This window comes from Elephantulus edwardii, unplaced genomic scaffold (assembly GCF_000299155.1).
Source record: "Elephantulus edwardii isolate Elephantulus edwardi_28Jun2011 unplaced genomic scaffold, EleEdw1.0 scaffold00046, whole genome shotgun sequence".
NCBI lineage: Eukaryota > Metazoa > Chordata > Mammalia > Macroscelidea > Macroscelididae > Elephantulus > Elephantulus edwardii.
The window spans coordinates 2,096,035-2,109,918 of record NW_006399796.1 but is presented as its reverse complement, the minus strand read 5'-3'; the positions used below and the strand labels follow the sequence as shown (position 1 = coordinate 2,109,918).

Genomic DNA, 13,884 nt, shown 5'->3' with positions numbered 1-13,884 from the left:
TTCAACAAAATACATCGAAGAAATAATTAACCATGACCAAGTGAGATTCTTAACAGGTATGCAAGGATGGCTCAACATAAGGAAAACAATTAATGTAATTCATCACATTAACAAAGCAAAGAACAAGAACTACATGATCCTATCAATTGATACAGAAAGGGCCTTTGACAAAATCCAACACCCTTTCCTGAGTAAAACACTCAACAAAATAGGATTAGAGGGGTATTTCTTCAACAGAGTAAAAAGTATTTATGCAAACCCAAGAGGCAACATTATTCTCAATGGAGAGAGGTTAAAGGTATTCCCTATAAGTACAGGAACTAGGTAAGGATGCCCACTCTCACTTTTCTTATTCAATATTTTATTGGAAGTCTTAGCAATAGCAATAAGACAAGAGAAGGAAATAGGAGCTATCCAAATTGGCAAAAAGAAGGTAAAATTATCTCTCTATGCAGATGATATGATAATATACCTAGAAAACCCTCAAGACTCAGCAAGAAAACTATTGGACACAGTGGACCAATTCAGCAATATAGTAGAATACAAGACCAACATCAAAAATCAGTTGGATTTCTCTACGGTGACAAAGAGAATGCAGAGCATGAGCTAAGAAAAACAATATCCTTCACAATAGCTAATCACAAGATTAAATACTTGGGAGTAAATCTAACCAGAAGCACAAAGGATCTATTTAAAGAAAATTATGAAACATTACTACAAGAAACAAAAAGAGACTTGTAGAAGTGGAAGAACATACCTTGTTCATGGATAAGAAGATCCAGTATTGCGAAAATGGCAATACTACTAAAGGTAATTTACACATTCTACGCAATCCCAATACCAATATCACTCCTATTCTTCAATGAGATGGAAAAGGTAACCTCCAGTTTCATTTGGAATGGAAAGAAGCCTGGAATAAACAAAGCACTCCTTAAAAAGAGAAAAAAGGTAGGGGGTATCTCCTTCCCTGATTTCAAATCCTGCTACATCGCGGTGGTGGTTAAGACAGCATGACACTGGTACAATGATAGACACATAGATCAATGGAATAGAATTGAGAACCTGGAAACCAGCCTATCTACCTATGGTCAACTGATTTTTGACAAGGAGATGAAATCAGTTAAATGGGGAAACGACAGCCTTTTTATCAAATGGTGTTGGCAAAATTGGAAAAAAATAACTGCAGAAGACTCAAGGAAGATCCACACTTCACTCCATATACAAAAACCAACTCAAGGTGGATCAAGGACCTAGGACTAAAACCAAGGACTATAAACTTCATTAAAGAAAAGCTTGGAAGAACTCTAGTAGTTCTAATCCACAGCATAAACAGTCTTTCAAGTATCCTGAAAAATCTACAACCAGGAGAAGATAAAACAGATGAATGGTACCTTATAAGAATCAAATCCCTATGCACATCCAAAACCTTCTCCAACAAGGTAAAAAGGGAAGCCACAGACTGGGAAAAAGTATTTGGTAATGATATATCAGATAAGGGACTTATATCCAGAATTTATAAAATATTTGAGCACCACAACAAGATAAAGGTAAATAATCCAATTTAAAAATGGGCACAGGATATGAACAGACACTTCACCAAAGAAGACATTCAGATGGCCAACAAGCCCATGAAGAAATGATCAAAATCCCTAGCTCTCTTAAGAGAGATGCAAATCAAAATAGCTATAAGATATCACATCACCCTAGTCAGAATAGCAAAATTTAGCAGAACAGCAAGCAACAAATCCTGGTGAGGTTGTGAAGAAACTGGAACCCTTATTCACTGTTGGTAGAAATGTAAAATGGTGTAACCACTGTGGAAAATGATGGGGCACTTTCTCAAAAAGTTGCAAATAGATATACCATTTGACCCAGCAATTCCAATACTAGGAACATACCCTATGCACACCCATATTTATCATGGCTTTGTTCACAATAGTAAGCAGTTAGAAACAATCCAAGTGCCCATCAACAAATGAATGGATAGAGAAGCTGTGGTATATTCACACGATGAAAACAAGGAACTCATGCAATATTATTCAAAATGGGTAACCCTGGAGGACATTATGGTGAGTGAAATATCTCAGTCACAAAAGGACAAATACTGCATGGTGCCACTGTTGAAGAATGGCACTGACATCAGGGTTGGGGTAAGACCGAGAAAAACTGAAGAAATTATGTATACTGCATTGAAACAGATGAGGGAGAGAACAATTTAAAAGTGATTTATGGTAGGGTATTAAAGTTATCACCAGAATCCAGATTTAAGGTTGCATAGTGGAGTATACTTGGGGCACTGGGGGGATTATATACCAATGACAGTATTTTTCTTTTACTTTTCAAAGAGAGGAGCAAATGGGTGGGGGCAGGAAGGCTGGGCAGGGAGAAAAGTGCAACAGTGAATTAATGGAAATCTAAAATATCTGTAAATGTCCATTTAAATTAATAAAATCATATTAAAAAATTCATGAAAGCATATGAATTTCAGTGCTGTTACACTCCCCCCAAAAAACTACATTAAGATGTTGTTGGGTATATTGTTGTTATTTTTAGGGAGGTACCTAAAAATAGTCCATTGTAACTCAAAGTGACCATAGGTGAAGCAAACAAATGTCTTGCCTAATGCTGCATCATCTCCATAGTAATTGTTATAATTGAGCCCATAGATTACACTATATCTCATTGAGGGTCCTCCTAATTTTCTTTGGAGAGTTCCTCGACAGGAGACTTTCCCTATGCAATTTATGTTTTGATTTCCAGACTTCTGGTGGCAAGAATTTCCATTGTGGATTCAAGCAACTAAAACTGTTAACAATCTCAATCTCTCCTCCATCTACTATGGTGTTGTCATCACTTCTCCATCTATCATGGCACTACCAATGCCCCAGTGGTGAGAATCATTGTTTCCTTGATGTTGAGCTTCATTCTATACTGAAGACTATAGTCCTTGACTTTCTGCAGCAAACACTTCAGGTCCTCCTCAGTTTCAGCAAGCAAGGTTGTGTTAATGGCATATTGTAAGTTTTTAATGTGTCTTTCTCCAATCCTGATGATATTTGTTTCTTTATAAATCCAAGCTTTTCAAATGATCTTTTCTGCATACAGAATGAAAAGGTATGGATTCAGGACACATCCTTGATGCACTTCCTTTCCTGATTTTGAACCTTGCTGTGTTACTTTGCTGTGTTCTAAGGACTGCTTCCTGGTCCTAGCAAAGGACATGGGTATGATAAATGGCTCATATATTTATTGCAAAGAATTCTTTGTAAATATCTTTTCTAAAAAAACACAAGTGGCAGCTATGCACATGAACTACACAGAAATCAGATTGATTACGTCAGCAGAAAGAATTGTTGAAGAAGCTCAATATCAGCTGTGAAATTTAGGCCAGGTGCTGATTGTGGAACAGACCATCAAGTACTCATGTACTAGTTTAAGCTGAAGCTAAAGAAAATGAAAACAAATACACAAGAACTAAAATTTGACCTTGAGTTTGTCCCACTTGTATTTAAAAACCATCTCTGAAACAAGTTTGAGACCTTCAACACTAATGAACAAAGACCAGATGAGCTGTTGGAGGATATCAAGAACATCATCCTTGAAGAATGCAAAAGGTCATTACAAAGAGAAAGGAGAAATAAAAGACCAAAATGGATGTCAGAAAAGACTAAATATTGCTAACCATCTAATGGGTTTTAGGAGACCATAAATTACAGGGGTGTCAATTGTCCATCATTCTCTTACTGAGAGCTGAAAGATTCAAACCGTGAGCCTTTGGGTTGACAGCACAATTCCTTACCATTAGGCCACCTTTTTCTATGGCTATCACCTAGTGCCAACATGTCCAAAGTTTATGAGACAAGACCGATACCGCCAGAAGTCCCCTAGATTACCAAAAGAACAAAAAATATCAATTCAGGGAGACTTCTAACCAGAAAATTCCTTAGAAGTAAGGATAATGAGAGATTAAACTGTATAATTTGGGCAGAGCATCAGGAAAGAAAAATCAATGGGAAAGGAAATGATCATTGATAGAGTGTGAAAATGGAAGAAATCCTAAATGCAACGGAATAGGACAAAGAGCAAGAATAGATTCACATCATGAAAATGATACAAGGTCATTCGGTATTTTGTTCTGTTATACAAAAAAATCCACTGTAAGTCAGACCTAATTTGACAACAATTAATATATCATATGGAATATTATATAATTCTTAAATTTTCTTTCATATTGTGTGTGTTTGTGGACATATGTGTAAATTTACACACACACAAATTTAGAGAGTCATTGATGTTATTAGGAACCACAAACTTTAACTCAGCAAGCCTTTGAACAATAGATTGAAACCTTACTATAGCCTGTGTCATCCTCACAACCTCCACAACACAAATGTTCATTATTAGAGTCACTTTGTCGATTTATCTCATCAAGATTTCTTTCTTTCACTGACTTTACCTTTTTTCAAGTATGAAGTCTTTCTTTTTTTTAAATATTTTAATATATTTATTTTCCATTTCCATGAACATCTACAGAGATTTTGGAATTCCATTCATTCATTGTTGCATCCTTCTCCCCGCCCACCGCATCTCACTCCTCCCCCACCCCTCGTTTGCTCCTCTCCTTGAAAAGCAAAAGAAAAACTCCCTCATTGGTACACAATCCCCCCTGCACCTCCTCCAATCCCACCCCCAACCCCAAATATAATCCACTCTGCAACCCTCATTGCCTACTCCTACGATAAAAATAATGCCCCAAAATATACTTTTAATCTATTTTCTCTCCGATAGACTTCAATGCCATGAACATATTTCATCTAGTTTTTCTCAGTCTTACCCCCACCCCAATGCCAGCCTTATTCTACAACAGTGGCACCATATAGCATTTGTCCCTTTGTGACTGAGATACCTCACTCAGCATAATGTCCTCCAAAGCCAGGAAAGGACACCACCAAAATAGAAAACTATAGGCCAATATCTATTATGAACATAGATGCAAAAATCTTGAATAAAATATTGGCCAATAGAATACAATGATACATCAAAGAAATAATCCATCATTACCGAGTGGGATTCATAACAGGCATGCAAGGATGGTTCAATATAAGAAAAACAATTAATGTAATTCATCATATTAACAAAGCAAAGAACAGGAACCACATGATCCTATCAATTGATGCAGAAAAGGCCTTTGACAAAATCCAACACCCTACCTGATGAAAACACTCAATAAAATAGGACTAGAGGGGAATTTCTTCAATATAGTAAAAAGTATTTATGAAAACCCGAGAGCTAACATTATTCAATGGAGAAATGTTAAAGGCATTCCCTTTAAGAACAGGAACTAGGCAAGGATGCCCATTATCTTCTCTCTTATTCAAAATTGTATTGGAAGTCTTAGCGATAGCAATAAGACAAGAGAAAGACATTAGAGGTATACAAATTGGCAAAGAGGAAGTAAAATTATCCCTCTATGCAGATGACATGATAGTATACTTAGAAAACCCTAAAGACTCAGCAAGAAAACTATTGGACATAGTTGACCAATTCAGCATAGTAGCAGGATACAAGATCAACATACAAAAATCAGTTGGATTTCTCTACAGTGACAAAGAGAATACAGAACTGGGGCTAAGAAAAGCAATACCCTTCACAATAGCTAATCACAAGATTAAATATTTTGGAGTAAATATAACTAGAAGCACAAAAGATCTATTCAAAGAAAAGTACAAAACATTATTACAAGAAACAAAAAGAGACCTGGAGAAGTGGAAGAATATCCCTTGCTCATGGATAGGAAGGCTCAATGTTGTGAAAACGGCAGTACTACCAAAGGCAATATACATGTTCAATGCAATCCCAATACAAATACCAATTCCATTCTTCAACAAGATGGAAAAGGCAATCTCCAGCTTCATTTGGAATGGAAAGAAGACACGAATAAGCAAAGCACTCCTTAAAAATAGAAAAAAGGTAGGAGGCATCTCACTCCCTGATTTAAAATCCTACTACACTGCCGTGGTAGTCAAGACAGCATGGTACTGGTACAATGACAGACACAGAGATCAGTGGAATAGAACTGAGAACCCGGAAATCAGCCCATCTATTTATGGTTAACTGACTTTTGACAAGGAGATGTCTTTCTTAAAGAGACTCGAACTTCTTGAAAACTGGCCCAGAGTATGTGAGATAAAGCTTCATCTTTTTTCCTCTAAGGAGTAACCTGGTTACATTGTCTCAAAGACAGATTTGTTAATTCTTTTGGCAGTCCTTTTGATAGTATATTCTGTGCTCTTCTCCAACATAACAATTGAGAGTCATTGATTTTTCTTATGTCTTCCTTATTCACCGTCCAACTTTCAAATGTATAAGAAGAAACTGGAAATACCACATGGCTTAGTCAGATGCACCTTAGTCATTAAATTGGCATCCTTGCACCTTAGGACTTTGAAGAAGCCATTGACAGCAGATTTCCCCAATGAAATACTTTTTTTGACTTATGACTGTTATTACCACTTATGTTGATTGTGGATCTAAGCAAAATATAATCATTGGCAGCTTCAAACTTTTCTCCAGCTATCTTAATGCTGATGTTCATTCAGATGTGAAGACTTTGTTTTCATTATGGTAATATGTAGTCCATTTTGATAGCAATAGTCTTTGATCTTCATTAAGTGCTTCAACAACCTCCTACAATCAAGACTTTGTTGGCTGAATAAGGTATGTTGTGAACTTTCATCCAATCCTGATGTCACAGTCTTCATAAAATCCAGTTTCTTGAATTACTTGTCCAGTACATAGATTGAACAGGTATTGTGAAAAGATACAATGGTTATTTACACATTCTTAATTTTTAACAGGGGAGTATCTTATTACTCTGTTCACACTAATGCTTCTTAGTCTTTGTGTAAGTTCTACATAAAAAAAAATTAAGTGTTCTGGAATTTTAATTCTTTTCAATGTTATCCATAATTTATTATTATTCACCTAGTTGAATACATTTGCAGAGTCAATAAAACACAAGTAAACATACTTCTGGTACTCTCTACTTTCCGCCAAGATACAAATCATGTCAGCAATGACCCCCTCATTCCATGACTCTTTTGAATCCAGCTTGACTATCTGGAAATTTTCTATCAATGTACTGCACCACAATATTTTAAAAATAATCTTCAACAAGAGAGAGAAATACCATAGATTCCAATAGTTTTTACATAGTTTAGTCTTATCTCAAATCAATCTCCCCTCACATTTATATATGTACTTACTATTTATGCTGAAAGAGAAATCTAGAAATAAAATTTAGTAGAGTTCTGACACCAAGATATATTCCTAACAATAATTACATCTTCAAAGACTTGGTCATTGGTTCATATTTTAGTCAACATGTTAGCCATTGACTCATTCACTAACACCATGTGTGATATATATATCACAGAATATTTAACATATCCAAAGCCCCTAAATCTAGTACAAAGTTATGTTAGGCAAAATTTGGAGCACTCTTTGCCCACTATGGCTAAAATATATGTCTCACCATGAAAAGTTAAGACCATATAAAGCACACAGGAACACAAGGATATTACAGGGAAAATATTTTCTTTGGTATTTTAAGTGGACCCATTAAGAAGAACAGAATCCAGATGGAGAGAAAGGCTCATTTGCATTACCATTCTACTCCCTAATAAAATGTTCATCAGATAATACAACTTCCTTTGGCATTTTGAAAAATTGGTCTATTATCAAAAACATGTAATTTTTTTCTCTCCCCAAGGAGTATTCTTTCAAGCTTAATCATACACTAATAGAAAATACTTTTCAATAATCAGAGAAAAAGAGCTTTTGCAGTGACAAATTGCTTAAAGCAAAAGCAAAATGTTTATAAAATATTTGCTAAACCTGACAAATATTAAGGGGATTTGAATATGAAAATATGAAGTACTTTTTAATTTTAAATTCTATTTTAAGAATAGAAGCAGGGAGTTTTAGATACTACTAATTTGACAGAAATGACAATTTATATAAGGTTTAAGTACAAGATTTTAAAGAAAGAACTTTAGAAATTTTGAAATGTGTTAACTATACAAAATTATCTGAGAATTCTGTATATTTTAATGGTGCTTTAAATCTCTAAAAATACTTAAAGTGTATTTATATCATCTGTAATCAATCCTCTATTCTCTTTGTTGTTCTTATAATATTATTGTGTAAACATTGATTCTCAATCTCTTTGAAAACAACAAAAATAAAATTTTAACTAAGCATTAATAAGTTAGAAAAGCAAAAGGTGTTAGCTTATTATCTCCAAATTTCATTCATACTACCTCAAGTGGCTTTTTTTTCTGAGAAATTCTCTTGTCTATCTCTTAGACATCAATTAATGAATAAAAGGACAGTGCTTATTGACATGTGTATTATAATTATTTCTGAAATTTCAGTGAAGAATTTCTTTAATCATTTTACTAAACAAGTATATTAATGGTCGTGGTAAGAAGCTGCACTGTAATCCTGAAGGCAAGTGGTTTGAATCCACCAGATGCTCACCTGAAGAAGGATGGGCAATCTCCTCCCACAGGATCAACTGCTCTGCAAACTCACTGGAGGATCAGCAATGGGTCATTTCCAACTTGATGGTAAACAACATACACAACCCACAAGATAATTCTGATTTGTCCATGACTGGCTCTGGTTGCCTAGTGGATGAGGAGTTGCAGTGCCAATCCAAAGGCAAATTACTTGAATCCACTTATATTAATGATATCGTTTGATAATTTCTACCTTTTGTGAGATCACATTTCTTGGCAATAATGAATCCTGGTGGCCTACTGGTATGAAGCTGTGCCACAATCCCAAAGGCACATGGATAAATCCACCAGCTACTCCGTAGGAGGATCGGCAATCTCCTTCTTTGTGATTGTCTCTGAAAACCTGCCAGAAGGTCAGCTATGGGCTGGTTCTGACTTGACGGCATACAAAAACAATAAAATACCAAAGGCAAGGAATAAGTTTTACCTTTAAAATTATAAAAAGCTACTAAAAATTAAGGAATAACACTGAATATAAAGAAAAACAAACCAAAAATATATAACTAAGGAGATGTGGAGACCAACGGAACTCTTGTGACTTAATGTTTATGAACTGTAATAGCAGCTCAAAGCCAGGTGGTTCAAATCCACCTGCTTTCAAGGAAAAAGATGGGAAATCTCTTGTGTAATTTATAGTTTCTGAAAACCTGTTGGAGAGTCAGCTATAAGTAGGTATTGACTTGATGGCAAGTGAGAGAGAGACAATGGTGACCAAAATCAAACTTGTTGTCCTGGCAACTTCCTTTGTGTCTCAGTAGAACGATGTTCCATAGGGTTTTCAATAACTATAATTTTAAGATTTCCAGTGAGGATATTTTGTAAACCAGTACTAAATTTTCTGTGTCTTTGGGGCATGAAGGCATCTGGTGGCTAAGGTATAAGAGAGAAGAAAATCAAGGGATAATTTCACATATAATATTAATACATTAGAAGATTAGTTTTTGTTATATGTTACAGAGGAGCATATTGTTGTTGTTGTTGTTGTTATGTGCCGTCGAGTCGTTTGCGACTCATAGCGACCCTATGTACAACAGCCCTAAACCCTGTTCTATCCTGTGCCAATATTATTGCCTCTGACACACCCATCCTGATTACCTCAGTCACTGAATCAATCCATCTCATAGAGGGTCTTCCCCTCCTGTGCTGTCCCTCTACTCTACCCAGCATGATGTCCCTTTCTAAAGACCTGTCTCTCCTTATAACATGTCCAAAGTATGTCAGACAAAGCCCCAGAATCCTTGCCTCCAAGGAGTAGCCTAGTTTAACCCTCTCTAGGATGAATCTGTTTGTTTTCTTGGCAGTCCATGGTACATTCAATACTCTTCTCCAGCACTGCAGCTCAAAGGCATCAATTCTCCTTCTATCCTCTCTAGTCATTGTCATATAGCGAACATATAAACAACAGAACTGGACCTTGATGCTATCCTGCATAATCCTCATCATCTCCAACACATTTAAGCATTTTGTTTCAGTCACCGTGTCAATCCATCTCATCCTTCTCCTTCCCTGACCCTACGCCATTTCCAAGCATGATATTCTCCTCTCCTAGAAACATGTCCAGTGTATGAGGTGAAGCTTCACAATCTTTGCCTCTAAGGAGCATTCTTTCTGCTCCTTCTCCAAGACCTGTCTGTTCTTTTGGAAGATTCAATATTCTTCTCAACCACTGCAATTCAAGTAGATTGAGTCTTCTGTCATCTAGTTTGTAGGGAGTCAGTTCCAAGTCATAGCAACCTCAAAGAAAGTATTATTAAATAATTTTCAGTCTTGTATAATCTTCACAATAAATATATTCGATGATATAGTTCCAACTTCTATGCCAATAGGCCATATCATGATGGATGGAGAGGAGATTGAAACTGTCAACAGCTTCATCTTACTTGGTTCCAAAATTAACACCCTTGGTACGAACAGTCAGGAAATAAGGAGATACATTGCAATGGGAAAAATCTTCAGTTAGGGAACTTTCCAAATTTTTTAGGAGTAGTGATGTCAGTTTGAGGACTAAGGTGGGTCTGATTCAGGCCATTGTCTTTCCAGTTATTAGCTATGCATCCAAGAGCTGGACAGTGAGGATGACAGAAAAAAGAATTGAGCCTTTGAGCTCTGGTGTTGGAGAAAAGTACTGACAGACAAGATAACAAATAGATATGTCTTGGAGAGAATGCAGCCAAAGTGCTTTTTGGAGGCAAGAATGATGAGCCTTCGCTTAACATATTTTGGGCATATTGCTAGGAGGTGCTATTTTTTGGAGAGGGACATGATGCTGGGAGGTTCAGCAAAGGAGAAGAAGACCCTCAACGAGTCGGACTGACAAGGTGACTGCTGCAATGAGCTCTTGTGTGTCAGGAAGTGTGAGGATGGAGCAGGACAGGGCTGGTTTCAGATCTTTTGTTCACAGGGTCATTATGAGTTGTACCCTACTCGATGACAACAAACAACAACACTTGTCAATCCATCTCCTTGAAAGGCTTATCCTTTTATGATGATCTTCTACTTTACTAAGTATAATGGTCTTCTTCAGGTAGGTCCCTCTTGATGGCCTTTCCCAAGTAACTGAGATAGTTTTATTACACTCACTCTTGGTAACATTCTGGCTGTGTTTCTTTCAAGGCAGATTTGCTCATTCTTCTGGAAGTCCGTTGTATATTCAGTATTCTTTACCAACAGCATAATTCAAACTCCTGAAAACGGTTATTTGCCTTTCTCGTGTTTAGAAAGTCATGAACATAAAATGCACATTTTTGCTTTGCTCCATAAGGATAAAAAGCATGTCTTTTCATTCATGTGTCTCTTACAAAGCTCTGTCTTGCCTCTTAAAAATAACTCAGTTTCCATAGTGTCTCTTCAGACTCACAGTAACACTGTAGGGCAGAGAAGAACTGTCTCATAGGATGAACAAACTATGATCTTTACAGAAGTAGATATTTCCATACCTTTCTCCATAGAGTAGCTGGTGACAGCCTTTGGGCTAGTAGTTACCACTTTAACCTCTGCACCTCTAATAGTTCCTTAATAAATCATAGGTACATTAATGAACTACCTGATTTAAGCTTACTTTAGGGTATTGTAAATAAATTACACAATTAATAAATATACGAGTTTCCAGTTGCATTTGAAACTAGTTACCTCTATAGTAGATATTAGATTTTTTTTCACGCTGCAAGCACTTATGCTAAGCAAAGAAATTAATTGTCAAATGCTTTATGATCTCTTATACTTGGTTCCCCTTTCACATATAAACACACTTTGTTTATTAGCAAAACAGAATGTTGAATAGTTCAGTCATGGTACATTTTATGTTGCAGTATTTTATAATGAAACTGTCAACTTTTGTTCCATTTGGGTAAGTAGACCACTAACCTCATTTTAAAACATAGATTTCCATGTGTCTGTGAGCACCATGTGTCACAAATAAAGAAGGGTTGCGAGTATGCGAAGTAGAAACGTGATAACATTAAAACATAAAGCACAATATTAATCAGTCCAAGAGCTATATGAAAGAGTATAAGAAACCTTTCTTCAACAACATTTATTACTGCCATGAAACACACCATATCTGCCCTTAAGATGCTCTCTGTAGTATTTCTCAAAGAGAGTAAATAAGCCTTTCATGGTGGATATTATTTTTATTTTTACACATTTGCAATTTCTTATATGTTATAATATTTCAAAAGCAACAAATAAGTTAATGATTGTTAGCCTTAGGGATAAGAGAATTATTATATTTTACTAACAATAAACTTTGATATTGTGTCTCATTTAAATCATATATTCTTTTTCATTTTTATTATTTGAATCATTGTTTCTCTCCTGCCCCCCAAATACCTAGCAGGAACTGGAGTTTACAATTAAGTATTCAAAGAGTAACAATCACTGATGGCTTAGTAGCAGGAAGCTGTACTGTATGCAAATCAAAGGAATGCAGTTTTAATCCAGTAGCTGCTCTGCAGGAGAAGGATGGGCAGTTTTCCTGTGTGATTAACTGTCTCTGGAAACCCACTGGTGGGTCAGCTGTAGGTCAGGTCTGATTTGATATCACACAACAGCAACAACATAATTTTCCCCGGGATAAAATGACTGAAAAGTACTTCCTTTCCAGAGAGAAATGAAAAATAGGTACCATAACTGATTCTCCTACTGAAAGTAATTTCTAATAGTAAGATTCTAAAATACTAAGAATGTATGTTTGTGGTTAGGTTAAGTTTCACTATGAGGTGTATACAGTTTTAACACTAATAGACATTCAAAAATAAACAGAAATAAAAATTAAAAATAGAGCATCATAGGAGAGAGAAAAAGTAGGTTAAATAAAAAGTATAAGACTGGATGATAAAAATAAATGTAAAATAAAATGGATTATGGTAAATGAAAATGGAGAAAATGCTTTTTAGGGCAAACAATTGGTGCTTTTAATTGTGGTATTGGTGAATAATATTGAAAATCTCATGGAATACCAAAAGACCAAACACATCTATCCTGGAGAAAGTGGGATCAGGGTGCTTCTTGGAGGTAAGGATGGTGAAAGTCAGTTCCAAAAACATGGGCATGTTCTGAGGAGATCTTTTCAGTCCATAGAAAAAGACATCATGTGTGGGAAAGTATAAGATTAGCATAAGAGAGAAAGACCATCAGTGAGAGAACTTGATTCAGTGACAGCAACAATGGACCTGAACCTGATAGAGATTGTTGTGATGGTTCAGGTTAGGGGAAAGTTTCAATGTTATTCATAGGGTAATAACTTAATGGCACCTAAGAATAACAACTAATGAAAGATAATGTACTTTTATTATTATGTATCATTGAGTTGGCACCAGCTCATAGCTGTACCTCACAAAGAAGAAGACTGACTACTTTTCTCCCATGGAGCAGGTTGTGGATTCAAACAGCATGCCCATGGGTTGACAGTACAATTACTTATCATTAGGCCATCAGAGTTCCTATACATAGTATGTATAATACATAATGCTTATGAAGGGAAACACCATGGAGGTTTGTTAATATCAGAAAATATAATTTAAGGCAAAAAAAAGAAATGATTAGGCAAAAGAGTAAAATTTAGAAGGCTTTAATTTAGGTATGTTCAAGGTATTTCCAAGTAACATGACGAAAATTTGTCAGAATTTTTCTTTAAAGACATTGTATGATATGGTATTGTGGTTATCACAAGAGTCCAGAATGAAAGTCTCCTAGTTGAGTGTACTCGGGGAGGGAGGAGGGGGAATTGTATACCAATGAAGAAATTTTTCTTTTACTTTTCAAAGAAAAGAAGCAGACTGAGGGGAAGGGTGGGAAGGGAGAA

The 13,884-nt window shown here is 35.8% G+C and overlaps 1 pseudogene; it reads left to right on the top strand.

Moving 5' to 3' along the window:
* The first annotated feature begins 792 nt into the window (after positions 1–792).
* LOC102864848 overlaps positions 793–13,884 on the top strand; it is a 19,275-nt pseudogene continuing 6,183 nt past the window's right edge.